General features: G+C 42.4%; 1 protein-coding gene across 2 annotated transcripts in view; it reads left to right on the forward strand.

Moving 5' to 3' along the window:
• LOC126248957 (talin-1) overlaps positions 1–20,991 on the forward strand; it is a 288,246-nt gene that overhangs the window by 74,411 nt on the left and 192,844 nt on the right. For both annotated transcript variants that reach the window (XM_049950492.1, XM_049950493.1), the window contains exon 2: positions 16,871–16,919. The gene's annotated coding sequence lies outside the window, so the exon portion shown is untranslated. The remainder of the gene's footprint in view (positions 1–16,870; positions 16,920–20,991) is intronic.

Here is a 20,991-nt window from a genome sequence, read left to right on the forward strand (position 1 = left end):
CCGCCTTAGTACTGCACGGCAACTGACATCTGACCTCCGTAGCATCCATTGGACATGTAGCGAGGCAAACGGTGTACAGAGGGCTTCGGCGGACTGGTCTTTATTTTTGGAGACCTGCTGTAGGTGTACCACTGACACGTCTTCACAGAAGGGAACGTCTAGAGTGGAGTCGTCAACATGCCATCTGGACGGTCGAACAGTGAGGCAATGTTCTTTTCGCAGATGAGTCCCGATTTGGACTGGAGATAGTGTCTCGATGCATTCGCATCTGGAGGGAATGTGGAACACGATTTCGGAATCCAAACATTGTGGATCCGTAATGGTGTGGGCAGGGATTATGTTGACCACTCGAACACTTCTTCATGACATTGTACGGGTGAGTCGGCAGGGTTTAACTGCTGTCAGCTATCGCGACGAGATTTTGGGTCCTCATATGCGGTTGTTGCGAGGTTGTGTGGCCCAGAATTCGTATTGATGGACGATAATAGTCGACCTCATAGAGCACGAGTGATTGACGTTTTCTTGGAAACGGCAGATACTGCATGCATGCCGTGACCTCTCCCAATTTAAATTCCATAGAGCATGTTTGAGATGCGCTAGGGAGACAGGTTGCATCACGTCAGCATCCGCCAACCAGTCTCAAAGACTTGCGAGCAGCTCTGCAGGAAGAATGGGCGTTATTGCGTCAACATAAGACTGATGATATCACTCATAGCATGCCCTGTCTTTGTCAGGCCTGTATTGCTGCCAGAGGTGGTAACACCCCACGCTGAGCACATTAACCAGTTGTCGGAATGCTGTGTAAATCCGTTAAGTTGGAAAAAACGAAGAACGTTTTTGTCTACTGTTATCCGTGTTGCAGTTGTTCACGTTCTGTGTTATTTACATTGTTTCTACTTTACTATCACCTGTTTGCACTGTTCTGGGGCAAATTAAACACAACCTTGTAAAATTTCCATTTGTCGCTTTAATTTTGTACACTAGTGTACTTTGTGCTTCGGATGAAGGAAGGAAGAAAGGTTAGAGTCTAACGCCCGTCAACAGCACGGTCCTTAGAGTGGGAACATACGCTCCGATTACGAAAGGATAGGGAAGGAAATCGGTCGTGCCTTTTTTCAAAGGAACCGTCTCGACATTTGCCTGTAGCTATTTATGGAAATCACGGCAGACCTAGATCTTGTTGGCCGGACGGCGATTTGAATCGTCGTCCTCCCGAATGCGAGTCCAGTGTTCCAACCATTGTGCCATTTCGCTCGATTTGTGCTAGGAGGCGGTACGAAGAAATTCCATGTATCATACGAGGCGGTATAATACAAATACCGGAGGAGGACTGTCTCCGCTGAACTTGTTAAATTATGTCCACTTCTTCCGCAGTTTCGGAAAGTAAAGATGGCTGATACATTTGTGAATGCCACGTACTTGATGTGCGGCACAACCTGCTATTGTGCATGGTTAAACCTGACGATAATTTCTGTGTAGACAAGCGCTCGAGTTGTTCCTGTTTTATTTGCTGTTCAAATGGTTCTGACAAGGGAACCTCCCCATCGCACCCCCCTCAGATTTAGTTATAAGTTGGCACAGTGGATAGGCCTTGATAAACTGAACACAGATCAATTGAGAAAACAGGAAGAAGTTGTGTGGAACTGTGAAAAAATAAGCAAAATATACCAACTGAGTAGTCCATGGGCCACATAGGCAACATCATGGACGATCTGAGCTCAGGAGCGCCGTGGTCCCGTGGTAGAGTGAGCAGCTGCAGAACGAGAGGTCCTTGGTTCAAGTCTTCCCTCGAGTGAAAATTTTACTTTCTTTTTTTTTGCATAGTTATTATCTGTCCGTTCGTTCATTGATGTCTCTGTTCACTGTAATAAGTTTAGTGTCTGTGTTTTGCGACCGCATCGCAAAACTGTGCGATTAGTAGACGAAAGGATGTGCCTCTCCAATGGGAACCGAAAACATTTGATCGCAAGGTCATAGGTCAACCGATTCCTCCATAGGAAAACACATCTGATATATTCTATACGACACTGGTGACGGCATGTGCGTCACATGACAGGAATATGTTGTCGACCCACCTAACTTGTACACTTGGCGAATGGGTAAAAAGATTCTTCTACCTTGCCCGATTTAGGTTTTCTTGTGGATGTGATAATCACTCCCAAAAAAGTGATGAAAACATAAGAGTTGGTTACATAAACTGAAAATAAAAAATTAAACTTTTCACTCGATGGAAGATTAGAACCAAGGACCTTTCGTTCCGCAGCTGCTCACGTTACCACGAGACCACGGCGCTCCTGCGTTCCCAGTGTCCTTGATGTTGCATATCTTCCCATGAACTACTCAGTTTGTATATTTTGCTTATTTTTTCACAGTTCCACACAACTTCTTCCTGTTTTCTCAATTGATCTGTGTTCAGTTTTTCAAGGCCTATCCACTGTGCCAACTTATAACTAAATCTGAGGGGGGTGCGATGGGGAGGTTCCCTTGTGAGCACTATGGGACTTAATATCTGGGGTCATCAGTCCCCTAGAACTTAGAACTACTTAAGCCTAACTAACCTAAGGACATCACACACATCCATGCCCGAGGCAGGATTCGAACCTGCGACCGTAGCGGTCGCGCGGTTCCAGACTGAAGCGCCTAGAACCACTCGGCCACCTCGGCCGGCTTATTTGCTGTACTTGTTGATAAGTTAATATCGAAAGATATCGCAATAGAAGGAAGACGAGTCATGAGCAGTTTGCAGTATACAAGTTTCATGAGGATTGACATTGAATCATTTCAAGTGCGGAATGTTGCCAGTATTGTCAGTTGACTGTTCACCACCTACACTACTGTGATGATTCTGAGGGTTTCGTATTTGTAAATCTAGGCTCAAGATCATAGCTAAGTGTGAAATAAATGAAACGTGTTCGCAATTTCGAATATGGACAACCATCAGCTGTATAATGGAATGGCGACAGTGAAAATTTGCGCTGGACCGGGACTCGAACCCATATTTCACGCTTATAGCGAGCGGTCGCCTTACGTTAGGCTATCCGAGCACGACTCACGGCCAGACCCAAACTTCTGTATGTCGTCAACCAAGTGTCTACACCTGTCAGCTGTTGTGGTCTGGCTGAGACTCCTGCTCAGGTGAGGCGACTTCTCGCGATAAGCGGAAAATCCGCGTTCGAGCCCTGATCCGGCACAAATTTTCACCGTCGTTATTACATTACACAAGTAATGGTTGTCCATACTCGTAATTGTGAATACAGTTCATGTATTTCGTAACGGCTGTAGTCGCCGCAGTGCCTGTTCATGCATGCAAGTCCAAAGAAGCGTTGCATCATAATTAGAATTAACACAGGCAATGTAAAATCGTATTGCTTAGAGTCATCGATCTCCTTTATCGCTCACTAAAGAAAACGAGAATGCGTTACAGACACTTGGGTAGCGGTGCCGCTCCGTTTGCCTTACGATCAGGCTGACGGTTTCTCCTTTCTGTATCTGCGATTCAGTCTGTAGAAGCGTACGTATGAAATGACAGTTCATATGACGTAACTTGTGCGTGCAAAGAAAGGTTCCAAACATTCGGAATCAGCGCACCTCGCTGTGTGTACATCATTGAGACAGGTTGCTTTATAGTGTACTGAGTAATTAGGTGTAGTAAGCTTACTTGCGCCCCTTTGCGCGGTGAGTTAAAAGTCGACTAAAAGGATGTCGATTTACGGTGGGTGATGACTATGGCCAACTGCCATCAGATACTTGCGAAAAGTGGCCTGATAAATGTTTTCAAATGGTAATGAAGTGCACGGAGTATAGTGGGAATCATTTGAGAAAATGAGATGAACATAGCTATACTAATGCTGTTGTGGATTCCAGAACACGTTTTGTTTCGAAAGCTGATACAGGGACGTGAAGTGATTTGGGAACATGAATACCTACTTTGTGAAAGTGGTTCTCAGTTATATGAGACAGACAACGAATGAAAGTGCTGTACTGCTGCTTGAGTCTCGTGTATTGGAGCTCCCACCCACCCACCCAACGGCAGCCAGTGGCAATTATCTTCATCGACTGCCGCTGCGCGTATTTTTAGAAATCCGGTGTTTAGAGTTACCGCCAAAGCTGCGGTGTAATCGACGCTAGTCTAGTGTGCTGAAGCTGGACTACACCCTACGTGCTGCGCTTCTGCGAATTGGTCTGTATGACACAGAGCTATGCAAGTAAACACTACTCACCGTCAGTGACTAACCTCTTTCCTGTCCTGCTGCCAGCCCTTCCTTACTACCAACAGAGCTTAGCTCTTTCTTAACGTTCGCGCGTGGTTCCAGTACAACATCGTACACAGGGTGAGTTACGTAACCTGTTAACCTCAAGTGCTTCCGGAACCGCATGAGATAACACGAGTTTGTTTTGTTTTCGGGCAGATGAATTGTAAAGATATAAGTTGTCATTCCTCTCGGCTGTACCAAAAATCATCATTTCGATGCATAAACAATAAAGATTTTTGGCACAGCCTAGAGAAATGACAACTTTCAGTAACTTTACCAAGAATGTGAACCCAGTCCTTACCAAAATTTTGAATTGTAAAGCAACACAAGATATGCTATTAGTCCCAGGGCATTTGTGTCCTTCATTATGGAAAAGAAAAATCTCCATATCTTTCAATATTCTCGTAATAAAAACGTCGATTAACGTCTGCGGTGCTCTATCTGGTAGGTGATGACAGTTTGTGGTAGAATCTATGCGGAAGAAGAGGTAGCGCTGCGTAAGAGGTTCATGTAGCAGTGAGTTTAAAATCGGAAAAACATAGTACAACTTTTTAGGCATTAAACAGCGTACCATAAGCGGTGCATGTCTTCTGTTCTAGCCAAGACACAAGACTGGAAACGCATCACTTACGTTAGTTCCGTGCATACAACTGTTCAATTGAATCATTCTGCATCAAACTGTACTAGTTTACGTCCGGTCGAGATATTACGAAGACCTGAGCGTGCTTTTGTTAGTTCAGCAAACGTAGACAAGTAATTATTGTCACATTTTAACAAATGTTGATGGTATCAGTAAATTTAAACTTTTATCATTCAAAATATAATTTGTATTCATGCTGGAAATTTGGTGTTCTCTGCATAGTTGCAGTGGTTGCATTACGTGAGGCATTTCCCGTTGCGTTTGCGAAGTTTCCTTACATCCCAGCTTGAATGCCGGATTTAGCTGATTCATATTGCCAACTTCCATTGAAGACGTGCGTGCGTGGATGCGTGCGTACGCTCGCTCGCTCGCCTGCCGCCTGCCTGCCTGCCTATGTATCAGTTTTTGTGAAGGTCGAAGTGGGTGTGCCCCTCCCCCCGTCCTGTTCCATCCCGCTCCTCTGCCGCTGAACTGAATTGAATTGGTTTGTATATGTTGCTACCCTCAAAGACAAATCCTGATTTTGATTTTGTGTCTTCTTTGTAGTGCGTTCCCACTAAGTATTAAAATCGGAGGTGGATATTCTGTTATGAACTTCCTCTCGTTTCCTTTCTTTATGAGGCATTTACTATAAAGGGAGTCACGACTTCATGTTAACAAGTGGCGTATTGTGTTCCTTCGCCGTGGCGTATACTTTGACTCATTTCGTCGTCATGTTTGCTGCGTTGAGGCTCAGTGGATTGATCTGACGCAGACTTAAATTTATTGGAATTTATACTGTTTTTCACGAAAAAAAAACTTTATTCTGAAGCTTTCAGAGATAAGTGTCTCGTATACATTACGTGACGCTGCCCGACAGGAAGTGCATTGGAGTAAAAACATGTTAATGCACTATACTTAATGTGTTGGTAAATATATCGGAATACACTAGGCTCGGAGGTTGACAACCTTCTTTAACTGTCTGCACTATGTTGAAGCTGTCCCTGTTTATTTATTTGTGAAAGCTGAATATTCGAAAAAAATAGAATTTTCCGTAGTATCGACAGTTTCCTGACCAATCCCGTGTGTCAAGAACTGTTAAGCCACATTAATGCGTGTAACTAGGAGTCTGCCGGCCGGTGTGGCCGTGCGGTTAAAGGCGCTTCAGTCTGGAACCGCCTGACCGCTACGGTCGCAGGTTCGAATCCTGCCTCGGGCATGGATGTGTGTGATGTCCTTAGGTTAGTTAGGTTTAATTAGTTCTAAGTTCTAGGCGACTAATGACCTCCGAAGTTAAGTCGCATAGTGCTCAGAGCCAACTAGGAGTCTCATCAGTTGATATAGCATTGTGTTTTTTGCGGTGCAAATCGTCCATAGCGGAAATAGGGAAGAATAGCTTCATTTGTTGCATCCCAGCGACAGAGACAAAGGAGGAAACAACAGAATTCCTGCGATTTGTTATTCAGTTAGCGTTAATCAGTTTGTAAAAACTTAAAACGAACGGTTGCCGAATGCAGTGTGTAAGCTCCCTGCGCGCGCCTCGTTTCGTCAGCAGGGGAAGTTCGTGGTTTGCAGTTGGCAGTATCCCAGAGGAAGCCGCGCCTGGCCGCTCGTGCGCAGGCCTCAGTTTCGTTCAGATTGCGCGCCGCGCCGAATGACCGTCTCGTACGCATGCTTATTCTCTGTCGTTGAAGTGACCAGTTTCGGGTGTCATTACTGCTGAACCGAGACCTGTTGAAAGTGAAGAACAACGATCGCCATCCTGAACGGTGGGAAAAGTCGACCAGGCGGCGTGACACGCGCAACGCAGTGCAACAAGTGTTTTGCCACTCGGTGAGCAGTCGTCCTCTTTCCGCATCGTTCGGGGTATTCTCTCTCCACTATGCTACACACTGCGAGTGCGACATCTGACTCGCTTTACTTTGCTGTAATGGCGCTTCTGTGTTTTGTAACGAAATAGAAGATATAGGAGATGCTACACGGTGATCGGAAGCAAGACAAAAAGGAAATCTTGTCTCTCCGAATTACGATATATTTAAATTTTGCCTCAGTGCTGGGAGAGACTGTTTTTCATGTAGCAGCAATGTTAATTTTTTGAATTATATGAAGGTGTGATGTTTGTGAGTGACTACGTTGTAATATTTTAGTGTTAATAATACTGCACGTACTCAGTCTCGATACTCAAACATTCGCCGTGTCTTTTGCAAGTGGAGCACATTTCACTGAAGGGTACGTTAAGAGCCCTTTAATATTCCATGGAAAGTCTGGTAACAATGGTAAAATTTAAATGTTGGTTCATGTATAGAAGGTGAGTTCGTAAAATGTGCAACATTCGAGCAGCAGTAAACCGAGAATAACCGGTTTGAAATAACTACACGAATCAACACCTGGAAATACGACCGGCGGTAATGAAAAACCATTGGATACCAAACGATAAAAATCTAGTCACGAGGAAGGCAGATACCAGATTTAAGATTAGTTGGAGGAATCCTAAGGAAACGCAGTTTACCCATAAAGAAGAGGGCTTGCAAATACATTGTTCAACCAATCGTTGAATATTATTTGTCGGCTTGTGGGTTCCCCAGCGATTGGGCTAACGAGAGAGAGAGAGAGAGAGAGAGAGAGAGAGAGAGAGAGGGAGGGAGAGGGGGGGGGGGAGGGAGGGGGGGGAGGCGCATACTGCACGCTTCGTCACTGGTTTGTTTGGTTAGCTCGTGAATAAATCAGTGCACCAAACAAAGCCAAGTCCATGTGTAGCTTCATTTAAGACGACGACTGACATGGGGTGAGAAAACCAGATTGACCGGTCAAGATTTCTTCAGATCAGTGATTTAGTTCGTCGTGATGAGTTTGAACTCGCAGTCTGATGGAGCGGATCTCGAATCTCTGTTCGAGTATCCAGCTTAAGGTTTCCCGCGATTTTCCTAGATCATTTTAGAGTATCACACTGTTGATTCAGATTTCCTACCTCATACTTGTCTATTTGAAGTGGTTTCCATCTCTGATGCCCTCGGTGTCGATGAGACGTTAAACGACTCCGTAAGCTGCTCCACAGTGTTTGGTGAACCGCACTTCGTACTGATATGTTACATCCTGTACTTTTGAGGCCTAAAAATGGTTCAAATGGCTCTGAGCACTATGGGACTCAACTGCTGAGGTTATTAGTCCCCTAGAACTTAGAACTAGTTAAACCTAACTAACCTAAGGACATCACAAACATCCATGCCCGAGGCAGGATTCGAACCTGCGACCGTAGCGGTCTTGCGGTTCCAGACTGCAGCGCCTTTAACCGCACGGCCACTTCGGCCGGCTTTGAGGCCTAAATTTTTGTGTGTTGCCAATAGGTATGATGTCAAATGGCAAAAATATTCGCCATTGCGGTAAAATTACGTAACATTACTACAGTTGCAGATCGTTACCAATGTTGTAATAATAGAGAACTGTAAAAGATTTTGTCTACTATTCCATTTATCCTAAATACAGAAGCACCTACAACTGTTCTACTCCGAAACACGATACAGTATCGCTAACATAACCAGTACCCAATTTCTTAAACGAGATAAGTTCATGTAACTTCTTTATCCTGTGTTTCTGTTATTTGTATTCGACACATTGAAAATTACGAGAAATCATGTTGCGAAACTCGTGCGTGGCGTAAGAGATTACTACTACTACTACTACTACTACTAATAGTGGTGAATAAATAGTTGCCACTATTTAAGTTCCAACCCTCGTACATTCGGTGGTGGTACTACTACTACTACTACTACTACTACTACTACTACTACTAGTGTTCTGTGGTATTACTACCACCACTACTACTACTACTTATAGTAGTAGTAGTAGTAGTAGTACCACCATCGAATGTACGATGGTTGGAACTTAAATAGTGGCAACTATTTATTCACTACCGATACAAGAGAGTTACATGTTCGCACCTGTTACTGTCTTCAAAATCGTCACCAGCGTTGTGTAGAACCCGTTGCCAGTGATGTGGAAGGCGTAGTATACCGTTAGCAGAGTCTGCTCTGTTGATGGTGCGCATAGAGCGGTCTGCTGCCTGTCGAATCTCTGGAACAGTTCTGAAGCGAATGTCACGAAGTGGTTCCTTCATCTTCGGAATCAAATCAAAGTCACAAGGACTTAAGTCCGGGGAGAATGGTGGATGGTACAGTACTTCCCAGTACAACGACCGAACAGAGCAGCCACAGCTTGCGCTGTATGCGCCCGCGCATTGTCGTGCAAAATGATGGGTGTGTTTTTACTTGACAATATTTACCGCAAATTTGTGCAAAATGCTTCATGTATCTAGTGGAATCGGTAGGGAGGTAGCGAACCACCCGACGAAAACGTTGAGGGCTAGAGGCCGTGGCTGAAAATTCCTGACAAATTTCAGAATTCACGCCAGTTCAATCTCTGTTGCATTTTCGCAAGAATGTTTCCCAGTGGTAAATCCTCTCTCTTTGGCCAAAGTCGTTAAGAAGCGCCAACTCACGTAGCTTGATACGAAGAGGTAGTTTACGATTCTGGTGGCAGTTCCCGATTTAGAGACTGAGTGTGAGCTGTATTGAATACTTTTCAAACTCCCCTGTAGTGTATGATAGACAAACCCATAACACACTGTCGTTGGGAGTGTGCCGATCACGTGGGAATATGCGTACCAGCCTAATTTTTTTGGTTTTGTGCGATTCAGTTACATGCTTTACAAATCATCACATGTTGGAAGTAGGCAACTGAAAAAGAGTCAACGATAATCTTGAACAGAATCACACATTTTCTTCATTGCTTGCAAGTGGAATTTTACATTGTTTTCTCAGTTGTGTCCAGTTTATTAACTATAATTTGCAAGTGATTTGTTTGTGATGCTGCTTACGCCTGAAGCGTGCTGGACGTTTCTAACTGAACGTAGTTGATTTAGTAGAATATTTTTACTTTGTAAATTAACACTCTAACAAGGAGATAAATAATTTTCTGGCAATGTGTGGGAGAGAAAATAATCCTCCCTGAAATGCCACTTTCCTTATTTCTGTTCTGAATAGAGTTGAACATGCCGCACTCTGGAAGCAGCTAAGTATACACCGTAGAAGGCATTATCGTAGTAGGGGTTGTGTCCCCTGGTCTTTGTCCAAATGTTGACATCGGTACCCTATAGATTGTCAAACAGAGGACCTCTGCAGGCGTAGGTGAAGTTCGACTATAGTTGTTGAACTCCGTTGGTGAATTCATCACACCTGAAGTGTTCGACGGTTCAGGAGCGCGATAAGTAAACTAGAGGTATGAAACTGTATTTATACTCACTGCTTACTCTAAATCACATCTTGCTAAAGCGAAGATGTGGCTTTAAATAAGGAGACGGCCTATTTAATACCCCAGCTTTGCCCAATCAGAAAGCGTACTCCGCATTCAGTGTCTTTGACGCTGCGGTCATTGATCTGATGTCTTCCTTCATTTTCCATTCGCCCGGCTATTTATGAAATCTTCGAATGTGAATAAATGTATTGAAGAAATGCCCGTGGTGTTTTATTGTTGACACACACACAACTATGAACGGCGTCGGCAGATCGTGGCGGCGACAATTGATGGAATGCCACCGACCCCCGATTTGGAAGTGTATTTTTGTTAGTTAATCCTTTTGTAGTTTGATTTGAGGATTAGGAGCTTGTGTAAAAAAGACACAATGGACTGAAGTGTTACACAACGTTTGGGTATTATTAATAGTGCGAAGGAAGGCCTTGATGACTCAATTAAAACAGTAAAACTAGCCATATTCCAACAAGACTGATACATAACACCTACGCACCAAAAACACGTTGTTGTTGTTGTTGTTCTTCTTCTTCTTCTTATTCCTCCTCTTCCTCCTCCTCCTCCTATTATTATTATTATTATCATTATTATTATTATTATTATTATCATCATCTCCGTGATAATAGGTGCCAACTCTCAAATTTGAAAGAAACATCGAAAAACAAGGTAGAAGGGAGATAAGAGTCTAACGTCCCGTTGACAGCGAGGTCATTAGAGACGGATCACAAATGATCAAGGAAGGAAATTGGCCGTCACTTTCAAAGGAATCATCCCGGGATTCGCCGTAAACTAGTTACGGAGTATCTAAATCTCATTTATCGAACAGTGATTTGAACCGTCGTCCTCCCGAATAGGAATGCAATGTCTTGTCAGTGTGCCACTTCTTTCGGCAAAAAGGAAAAAAGAAAAATATGACGAAAATCGTAGGACCAAAGTGTACAAAGGGAATTTAGAAGAACTTAAACGAAGTCTATCACGCCACTGAAAAAAATAACAGATACAATTGGGAAATAGAGATTATAATTTTATGATCACGTATGTAGAATGAATAGCAACTTGTTTACAAAAATATTGAAGTTAGCTTTATCGATGAATAACTGAAACAGTTGGTTAATAGAAATGCATGAAGACGACCTAAAGGAAATTGACGTACATAGGAAATCTTTCAAGATAGAATAAAATTTCCAGCCATAATTCATAACCGCAAGTATGCTGAGAAGCCATTTCTACAAGCTACAGGATAGACTAAAGAATAGAAGAAGAAACAACGAACGGGCGAAGGGGTTTTGGAAGGAAAAGAAGTGCTACATAATTCGAATAAAAGCATTTTAGATGCTGCCTTATTGGGCACAAAGAATAAAAAAGGTTTTTAACATTACCGTCTAATCAGCAGTTCTTTAATGATAGCGAATAAATATTGAAACTGAACACACAAGCAAATAGCACTAAATTATCTCTCACGCACCGAACACGCAGATCCGGTCATTATGGCTCTCTTTCCTGTTCGTCTACTGTTGACGCTAAGAAGAGCAGACGCGAGCGACCATGCTGACCGCCGTGACTATTTTTAGACCTCGCAAGCTGCCGACGAAAGGAGCCAATAAAAAAGCGAGAAAAACCTGCAAATGTGCCGTCTCTTACGGTAGCTCTGTCGTTACGTAGGAACAGGCACTGTGTTAAAGCACCTGACGCAGCAAGATGATGTACAATACACGTTAATCGATTCCTGGATTTATGTCATGCGCTAGTACACTCACTGCACACTTATTCATTTCCCGTAATAAGCAGAAGGTGCATTCATCAGTGCACTGTATTTGTACCTATGATAGGCATACTGATGTCCATTTGGAACCATCTCTTCAGAAACGATTCGAAAAACTCAGTATCCTTTTGAGACAGTAGTATTTTTGGGTTGGCTCTTCGTTTGGTTCTTGTGGGTAAATTTACGTTTTTGTGTTGTTTGAATTGAGTGCAGCAGTACTATTTTGTATCGAAATAATTTGAAATCCTCCTTAGTCTTTAGTTGAAATCACATTATTTTCGTATTAATTGACATATTGTACAGCAATTTTAAGTATACACGCAATAAACAAAAATATCTTCCCTTGACTGTTACCTATTCAGGAGGGACTCTTTTTGTACAATTTACAAAGAAATAAACACACTGTCAGACAAAATCGGCAACAGAACTTCTGTAATGCAGCTGATAGTCGCAGATACGTCTATACAGTCTTCATAGATAATAACGTTGTAACATAAATTTTTATGATGCAAATAATATTATTGTTGGATGACTCTAGTTTAATTACAGCTTTATAATCGGTGTTATTCGCACACGTATGCAAATGTTGAAAAAATGTTACACTTGTTCTGCAGATGTATGTGCAAACCGAATAGTTTTATGACGGAGCTGACAGATTTTACTGACTCGTTGCATCTCATCGATACAATTTGGAAATGTAAAATGGTGAAGTAAACGTTCATTGGACATTAAACCCTAAACTCTCTTTCTTCTATGTCTCGACCCTTGTTTTTCTATATTGTTCATAATACCTTCGCTTCTCCCTTATCCGATATCCATCCCAACTGCATTAAATCGGACATGTATTCCGTCCGTAATGATGTCAGTGTAGATGGGACATCGAACTCAAACCTTCCTTTCCTCATCAACAGTAAAAGTACTACTCTGGTTCGGTAATTGGTGAGATTGTGAGAAGCACACCATTAAACCTCTGAAACGACGCGACAGTTCTTGCAGGAACATAATTCCCAATGCGACCACCTCAGCGTAATAAGCGTTTGTTGCAGGCGCTCTGATGATGGTAGCCACACCGCGCAGACAGCGAGCTGGCCACTCTGATCGACATATCGCAGAACTCCAGAACTCTTGCTGTCCACTCCTTGATATTTCGCTACGCTTACGCAGCCCTTGGTTGGACACTTAGCAGACGACTGGAGTTAGCAACGAAGATAAAGTGGTTGCAGCAGATTCATCGTTTCCTTCTCATTAAAGCTATTAATTTTGGCCGTGAAGAACATATCGGCTGCCGTACATATGTTTGCAAACGTAGACGTAAAATTAGTTCATTTAGTCCATTCTTAAATATATATTTTTTTTTTTCGAAAGGGGAGGTGATATGATGGTGTTATAAAGGTCTACAGAAGTCAGGATGATTTAAACAGACACACTATGAATATGTTTAAAATGCATTACAGTCTGTAGCCAACATATTAAGTGGGGCGCAGTTGCCCATCAAGACTGGTTGTTCCTCGTTATCTAAAATGATTGCGGTATTTTAGCGCCATTGCGCAACTTTGTCATCTGGAAAGTTCCGAAATACCAGGTAGAGGAGCTTGTTTTTATTCTTTTGTACACGGAAAAATTATTTCAACCCGAAATGGTTTGTTGATCTATCTCAACTATTAAGCTCTCTCGCCGGCGCGAACACCTGTCCATTTATGATGATTTAATTATTTAATTTATTATTGTTTTTCTGCAAGCAATGGAACAGAGCTTAAAATTTCAGTATGATAATTTCTACATTTGTCGGTTCCGTAAATGCACAGATTTAGAGGAGCTATTATTGAAAACTTCGAACCTTGACACCACAGATGTGATTGGCACGCTAGTTTCGACAAGTGCAGTCATTTTTGTGCTGCGGCCTTGCTTTTACACGGAGTCCATGGCCTCTGCTGTTTCAGAGCTGTCACGGGAGTAACAAACGCAAATACTATTTTTCACTGTGGAAGACTGTCTCATAGTGCGAGTATCATATTTGGAAAACCGCAGTCGTCAGTGATCTTCGGTGGCAGCGTTAGAGAGTTACATTGGTTTTGGTATCTAGAAACCGTAATATAAACTAAGTGTTGTGTTACCGAGCGTGATGGTTCAGTTGTTAAGGCATGGGAACCGCGTTCGTGTGTTCGATTTCCCGTGCAGACATCCAGCGTCAGGTTTTTGGTTTCTCGGACGTCGGCTTGGTCCCTTTGAAAAAGACACGGGTGCAACTGACTAACAAATGCATCGGGGACATTTCAACATTTCTAATGCTGTCCAAGTCGACTGATGTGATTGTGAACTGGAAACGTGAAGGAAAAACCACAGCAAATCAGATCAGACAGCCCTCCTGTACTGACGTGCAGCGAATGTCGTGCATTGCGGAGGTGTTTGTGAAAATCCCCTGAGATCATTGGAAGGAATCATTCGTGAGTTCCAAAGTTCTACCAGCAGTCCATCTAACACAATGACTGTGCCCAGGGAGTTAAAAAGAATAGGGTATAGTGGTCGAGTAGCTCCTCTTAAGCTACACATTGCCGTAGTCCGTGCTAAGCGACACTTGATGTGGAGTAACGAGAGACGCCATTGGACAGTGGATGATGGGAAACGAGGTATTTGGAGTGATGAATCTGTGGTCATCTTATGGAAGGACTTAAGATTGGCGATTGCATGGACAGCGTTATCTCTCATCATGTGTAGTGGCAACACACATTGGCAGGACACTTAGAAAATGTGACAGATCTACTGAGGAGACTGCCTACATTACGCTTGTCCGTCCCCTTTTAGAATACTGCTGCGCGGTGTGGGATCCTTACCAGATAGGACTGACGGAGTACATCGAAAAAGTTCAAAGAAGGGCAGCACGTTTTGTATTCTCGCGAAATATGGGAGAGAGTGTCCAGAAATGATACAGGATTTGGGCTGGACACCATTAAAAGAAAGGCGTTTTTCATTGCGCTGGAATCTTCTCACGAAATTCCAATCACCAAATTTCTCCTCCGAATGCGAAAATATTTTTTTGACACCGACCTACATAGGGAGAAACGATCACCACGATAAAATAAGGAAAATCAGAGCTCGTACGGAAAGATACAGGTGTTCGTTCTTTCCGCGCGCTATACGAGATTGGAATAATAGAGAATTGTGAAGGAGGTTCTATGAACCCTCTGCCAGGCACTTAAATGTGATTTGCATAGTATCCATGTAGATGCAGATGTAGAACAGTGAACAATGGAGGAGGTTGTGTTACGGTATGGGCGTGTTTTTTGTGATCTCCTTATTTCACACAAGAAAACACTAAATTTGGAGGGATGTGAACACATCTTAGAGCATTGTGTGCTTTGTACAGTAGAATAACAGTTGAGATATGATGATTGTTTGTGTCAACACGAAAATGCACCCTTTCATAAAGCAACAGCTGTGATTTGTGGACAGCAACATTCCTGAAATGGACTGGCCTGCTCAGAGTCCCGACCTAACCCAGTGGAACACCTTTGAATTAGAATGTCGACTTTGCTCCAGGCGTCAACGTCAAACATCACTGTCTTCTCTGGTTTAGACTATTGAGAAAAAATGGGCTGCCGTCACTCCACAGACGCTCAGACACGCCATTGAAAGTATCCCCAGTAGAGTTCAAGCCGTCATATGGGTGAAAGGTACACACACTTCATAGTAATATCCTCTAACAGGAGTCCGGATGCTTTTGATTAGTTAGTGTACATGTTGTAACCTTTTATTCTGAGGACACTGGTATATATTTCCTTTGTTGGCAAGCAGTCATCCAACTTAAACTCTTAGACGCACAGGGTATTTGTGGACCAAGGCGCAGTGGCGATTGACCACGTCATTCCCCACAGACAACAGATGCTCGTTGAGGTTGAATACTCATTGTTTGAGAGATGATCTTAACATGAATAGGAAGGAGGGAGGATGGTCCACTTTCCGCCATTAGGTCTTTAGAGATTGAGCTGAAACGTGGAGTGTGAAAAGAAATTGGCCGTTTCTTTTTCAGTGAAACCATCCCGACACTTGTAATTAGTGATTTCGGCAACCCATGGAAAGAATCTTTGTGGCTGGATGGGATTTTGAAGGGCCGTCTTTACAAATACGAATCCAGGGTCTTATTACTGCGCCTTGTTGCTCTGTAACGTTGAATATGGTCCATTTTGTTAACCTACAGGATCAGTGCCAGTTCGTTTGTGCGACTTAGCTCGTGCTGTTAGTGCCTGGACTAAAAGAAAGATTGTGACTTAACGTCCCGTCGAAGACGAGGTCGTTGTAGACGGAGCACAAGTACGGGCTGAAGAAGTAAATTGGCCGTGCCCTTTCATAGAATCCATCCTGGTAGTTACTTTGTTTTGGGGAGATCATGGAAAACCTACATGCGAATGGCCGAACGGCGACTTAAACCGCCATCCTCCGAAATACAAGTCCAATGTGTTACCACTGCGCCACCTCTCTAGCTACTGAAGATGTTTGCCACTATTACAGGCCAACCATTTGATTGGCTAATAGTATTAGGCTACGTAGAGAAAATGATGCAACACTAGAATCATAAGCTCAGGAAGTGCTGGAATCGCTCTTCTTATACGTTCTGCTATTGTCGAGAAAATTTCTGTGTTTATCCGTAATCATCAGCACACCATTTGGGAGAGAGAGGAAAATATGCAATGTGTCTCCTGATTTTATAATAGGAGCAGTCATGTGAACTGTGTTATGTCTCTAATCTTTTTTATTTATTTCTCAATTTATCTTGAAAGTAATTTATTTTGAGGTTCCTTGTGTAATAAGTGCAGAGTTATAGAATGCGTTTCTAGGTAGGAGGCTTTAAGGTGGTATTGCTCACATACTGATACATATTGTTCACATACTGATACAGGTAGCGAAATTATAACAGCTGTCATATGTTTGTTTCAGAACGTACGAGTAGCTGATGTGACGACACTCTTCTGCCCTGATAATCGAAGTAAGTATTTACATTCAACACATCTCCAGACAAGTCTTCAAAAAAAAAAAGTTGTCCATTGTAGACATCGTTTTGTATTATCGTATTCTGTATTCAAGGCCGCTCGAATTCTTTTGAAAAGAGGACAGAGTTGTATTTAAAATTAGTATAATTATCTCGGTATCTCGCCAGAGACAAAAGTTCCTTGTAGAAACCTGTGGATCACACAGTTTTAATATGCTTCCGTTTGTGTATTCTCAGATGTCTAAAACTGTTTTTTTTTATTTATCCACATTTTAATGAAGTTTTTAGGTGTCCTAGTTCTGTTAATCTCATGATGTATTAAATATACTATATTTCTTTTGCCTCTTGTACTACTCGGGTGTGAAAATCTTAGAAACACAGAAAATGTGGTTCAGGACGATTTGGCTTTTCGTAACCCGGTCAGTGGTTATCGATGAAAATGAAATACAGCTTGGAATTGACGGTAATGTATAATGGATTGCCTTAAACTGGAAGTTTGGTAGTGTATGAGTTACATAATTTCAAAATGATTGTCGCGAACAATGACACCACCGTTCTATTTCAAACATGTGTCAGGGGACGAAGATATTGCGGCAGGCAGCGCTGAATGAGGAGTGAGGAGGTAAGTAAATGAGACAGTTTCTTTAAAAAAATGTTCAGTTTTTTGACTCAGGAAGTGTTACGACTAACTTAACTCTGTGCCGTGTGTTTTGGAATGTCTACCAGATGTTCCTTTCGCAAAAAAATTGCAGATCTCTTGAACCAAGCTACGTGGTAAGTCTCCTACTAAAGGTTGGGACAATGTGAAGTCATATTTGTTCGCTCGTACGTCACAAGTTTCCATTTGCCATTGGCGAGCTAGCTGTTCATGCTAAAATAACCATCTGCAAACGTATTTACGAGAATCCCGATAATGTGCGGTATTCATCGTTTATAAAGAAGCGACCTTTTTTTGCGGGGCGCAAAATGCGTGACCTTGTGGTATGCCTTTATTCTGCTAGATAATCCTATGCAGCACCTCATACAAAAAGCAGCTGCTCAACGGAAACCTCAGTCTCATTCATATCGTTAATGTGCCTCGGAAAAAGCAGCAAATATTTCATGACTCAGCGGCTGTGAAGCACATACTGCCTAGTTCAGAATCGTAAATCAGTGACTTACGAGCCTAACAGACACCCCTTGAAAAAGATCGTCGCTAAGGCACTTGTATTGCATTCCGGAGGAGCAACCTCTCGAGAACAGCAGTGGACCGTATTTCGTTGGAAAGCAATTCAGTTTCCGCCCTATGTTTATATTTTATTACTTGTTCGTCCTCAAGTCAAAGACAACACAGGATATGTTGAATCCATCCTATCACAAGTGACAAGTGAACAAAGGAAAGTTCTTTCTACATTACGAACCGAAGTCATATCTCGATGTATTTTTTGAGTGTTATCGAATGTCAGTGAATTCAGTCAAAAACTGTTGTCTATTGTGAAAACTGACATTTCTAAAACAGATGCATTGGTCACGTATTGTTCTTTTCGATTTTTCTAGTAGGTAGCTGAAGAGATAACAATTATTGCTTAAGATACAGTGATGTGGGAGGCTATGGACATTCAAATTTGTTCGAAGTATCTGATCGAGAGAAAAAAAATGAGCACAGTCCCTAAATTTACCTCAGTCTAAACCTGTTGCAAACTGCCTATATCCGTACACTTCTTCCAGTTGGCACTATTACTGAAGTATCCCTCGCGAGATAATTCAGCAACTGTGTAGATATTTAAAGAAATCTATCTTCCATTTTTCCGTTTTTTACGGTGTGACTAGTGTCGATAACATTTGATCATCGCGTCTATGTGGTTGCATAACCAACGTATCGTCACTGTACAGGAAATACACATAAGAATACTGTAATGACCCGACGGTTGGATTAAGCAACTACAGGGATGGATGTTGTTGTTGTCTTCAGTCCAGAGACTGGTTTGATGCAGATCTCCATGCTACTCTATCCTGTGCAAGCTTCTTCATCTTCCAGTACCTACTGCAACCTACATCCTTCTGAATCTGTTTAGTGTATTCATCTCTTGGTCTCACTCTACGATTTTTACCCTCCGCGCTGCCCTCCAATACTAAATTGGTGATCCCTTGATGCCTCAGAATACGTCGTACCAACCGATCCCTTTTCCCCAATTTTATTCAACACCACCTCATTAGTTATGTGATCTACCCATCTAATCTTCAGCGTTCTTCTGTAGTTCCACATTTCGAAAGCTTCTATTCTCCTCTTATCTGAACTATTTATTGTCCATGTTTCACTTCCATACATGGCTACACTCCATACAAATACTTTCAGAAAAGACTTCCTGACACTTAAATCTATACTCGATGTTAACAAATTTCTCTTCTTCAGGAACGCTTTCCTTGCCATTGCCAGTCTACATTTTATATCCTCTCTACTTCGACCATCATCAGTTATTTTGCTCCCCAAATAGCAAAACTCATTTACTACTTTAAGCGTCTTATTTCGTAATCTAATACCCTCAGCATCACCTGATTTAATTCGACTACATTCCATTATCCTCGCTTTGCTTTTGTTGATGTTCCTCTTATATCCACCCTTAAAGACACTGTCCATTCCGTTCAGCTGCTCTTCCAGGCCCTTTGCTGTCTCTGACAGAATTGCAATGTCATCGGCGAACCTCAAAGTTTTCATTTCTTCTCCATGGTTTTTAATTCCTACTCCGAATTTTTCTCTTGTTTCCATCACTGATTGCTCAGTATACAGATTGAATAACATTGGGGATAGGCTACAACCTTTTCTCACTCCCTTCCCAACCACTGCTTACCTTTCATGCCCCTCGACTCTTATAACTGCCATCTGGTTTCTGTACAAATTGTAAATAGGGATGGATAAAAATATGGAAATATCGCGAGAAATGCATGCTTGAACATAAATGCAGATGTTGGGCAAGAGTGCAAGTTGCGCTGTTGGATTGACCACGAACGGTACCTGTGCAATGCCCTCAATACGTTGCTAGCGTCAGTCTTGGTCAAAACAGTGTTATGTGTAGTTAAGTGCATTATGTCGGACCTATGCGAATGCGCACGTGGGCAAATTGTTGTGCTCGTATGGTGGGTGCTACCGTAGTCCAGGTAGCCGAAGTGTCTGGTGTTTCAAGATTCACCATGTCAAAGATTCGTACGGCTTAACAGGGAAATTATTCCCAAGGAATATGTGACCCTTTTGGCTGATCAGACACATGCCATGTTTCACTTCCATACATGGCTACACTCCATACAAATACTTTCAGAAACGACTTCCTAACACTTAAATCTATACTCGATGTTAACAAATTTCTCTTCTTCAGAAACGATTTGTTTGCCATTGCCAGTCTACATTTTATATCCTCTCTACTTCGACCATCATCAGTTATTTTACTCCCCAAATAGCAAAACTCCTTTACTACTTTAAGTGTCTCATTTCCTAATCTAATTCCCTCAGCATCACCCGATTTAATGTGACTACATTCCATTATCCTCGTTTTGCTTTTGTTGATGTTCATCTTATATCCTCCTTTCAAGACACTGTCCATTCCGTTCAACTGCTCTTCCAAGTCCTTTGCTGCCTCTGACAGAATTACAATGTCATCGGCGAACCTCAAAGTTTTTACATCTTCTCCATGAATTTTAATACCTACTCCGAATTTTTCTTTTGTTTCCTTTACTACTTGCTCAATATACAGATTGAATAACATCGGGGAGAGGCTACAACCCTGTCTCACTCCTTTCCCAACCACTGCTTCCCTTTCATGCCCCTCGACTCTTATAACTGCCATCTGGTTTCTGTACAAATTGTAAGTAGCCTTTCGCTCCCAGTATTTTACCCCTGCCACCTTCAGAATTTGAAAGAGAGTATTCCAGTTAACGTTGTCAAAAGCTTTCTCTAAGTCTACAAATGCTAGAAACGTAGGTTTGCCTTTTCTTAATCTTTCTTCTAAGATAAGTCGTAAGGTTAGTATTGCCTCACGTGTTCCAACATTTCTACGGAATCCAAACTGATCCTCCCCGAGATCCGCTTCTACCAGTT

The sequence above is a fragment of the Schistocerca nitens genome, chromosome 3 (genome assembly GCF_023898315.1).
Source record: "Schistocerca nitens isolate TAMUIC-IGC-003100 chromosome 3, iqSchNite1.1, whole genome shotgun sequence".
NCBI lineage: Eukaryota > Metazoa > Arthropoda > Insecta > Orthoptera > Acrididae > Schistocerca > Schistocerca nitens.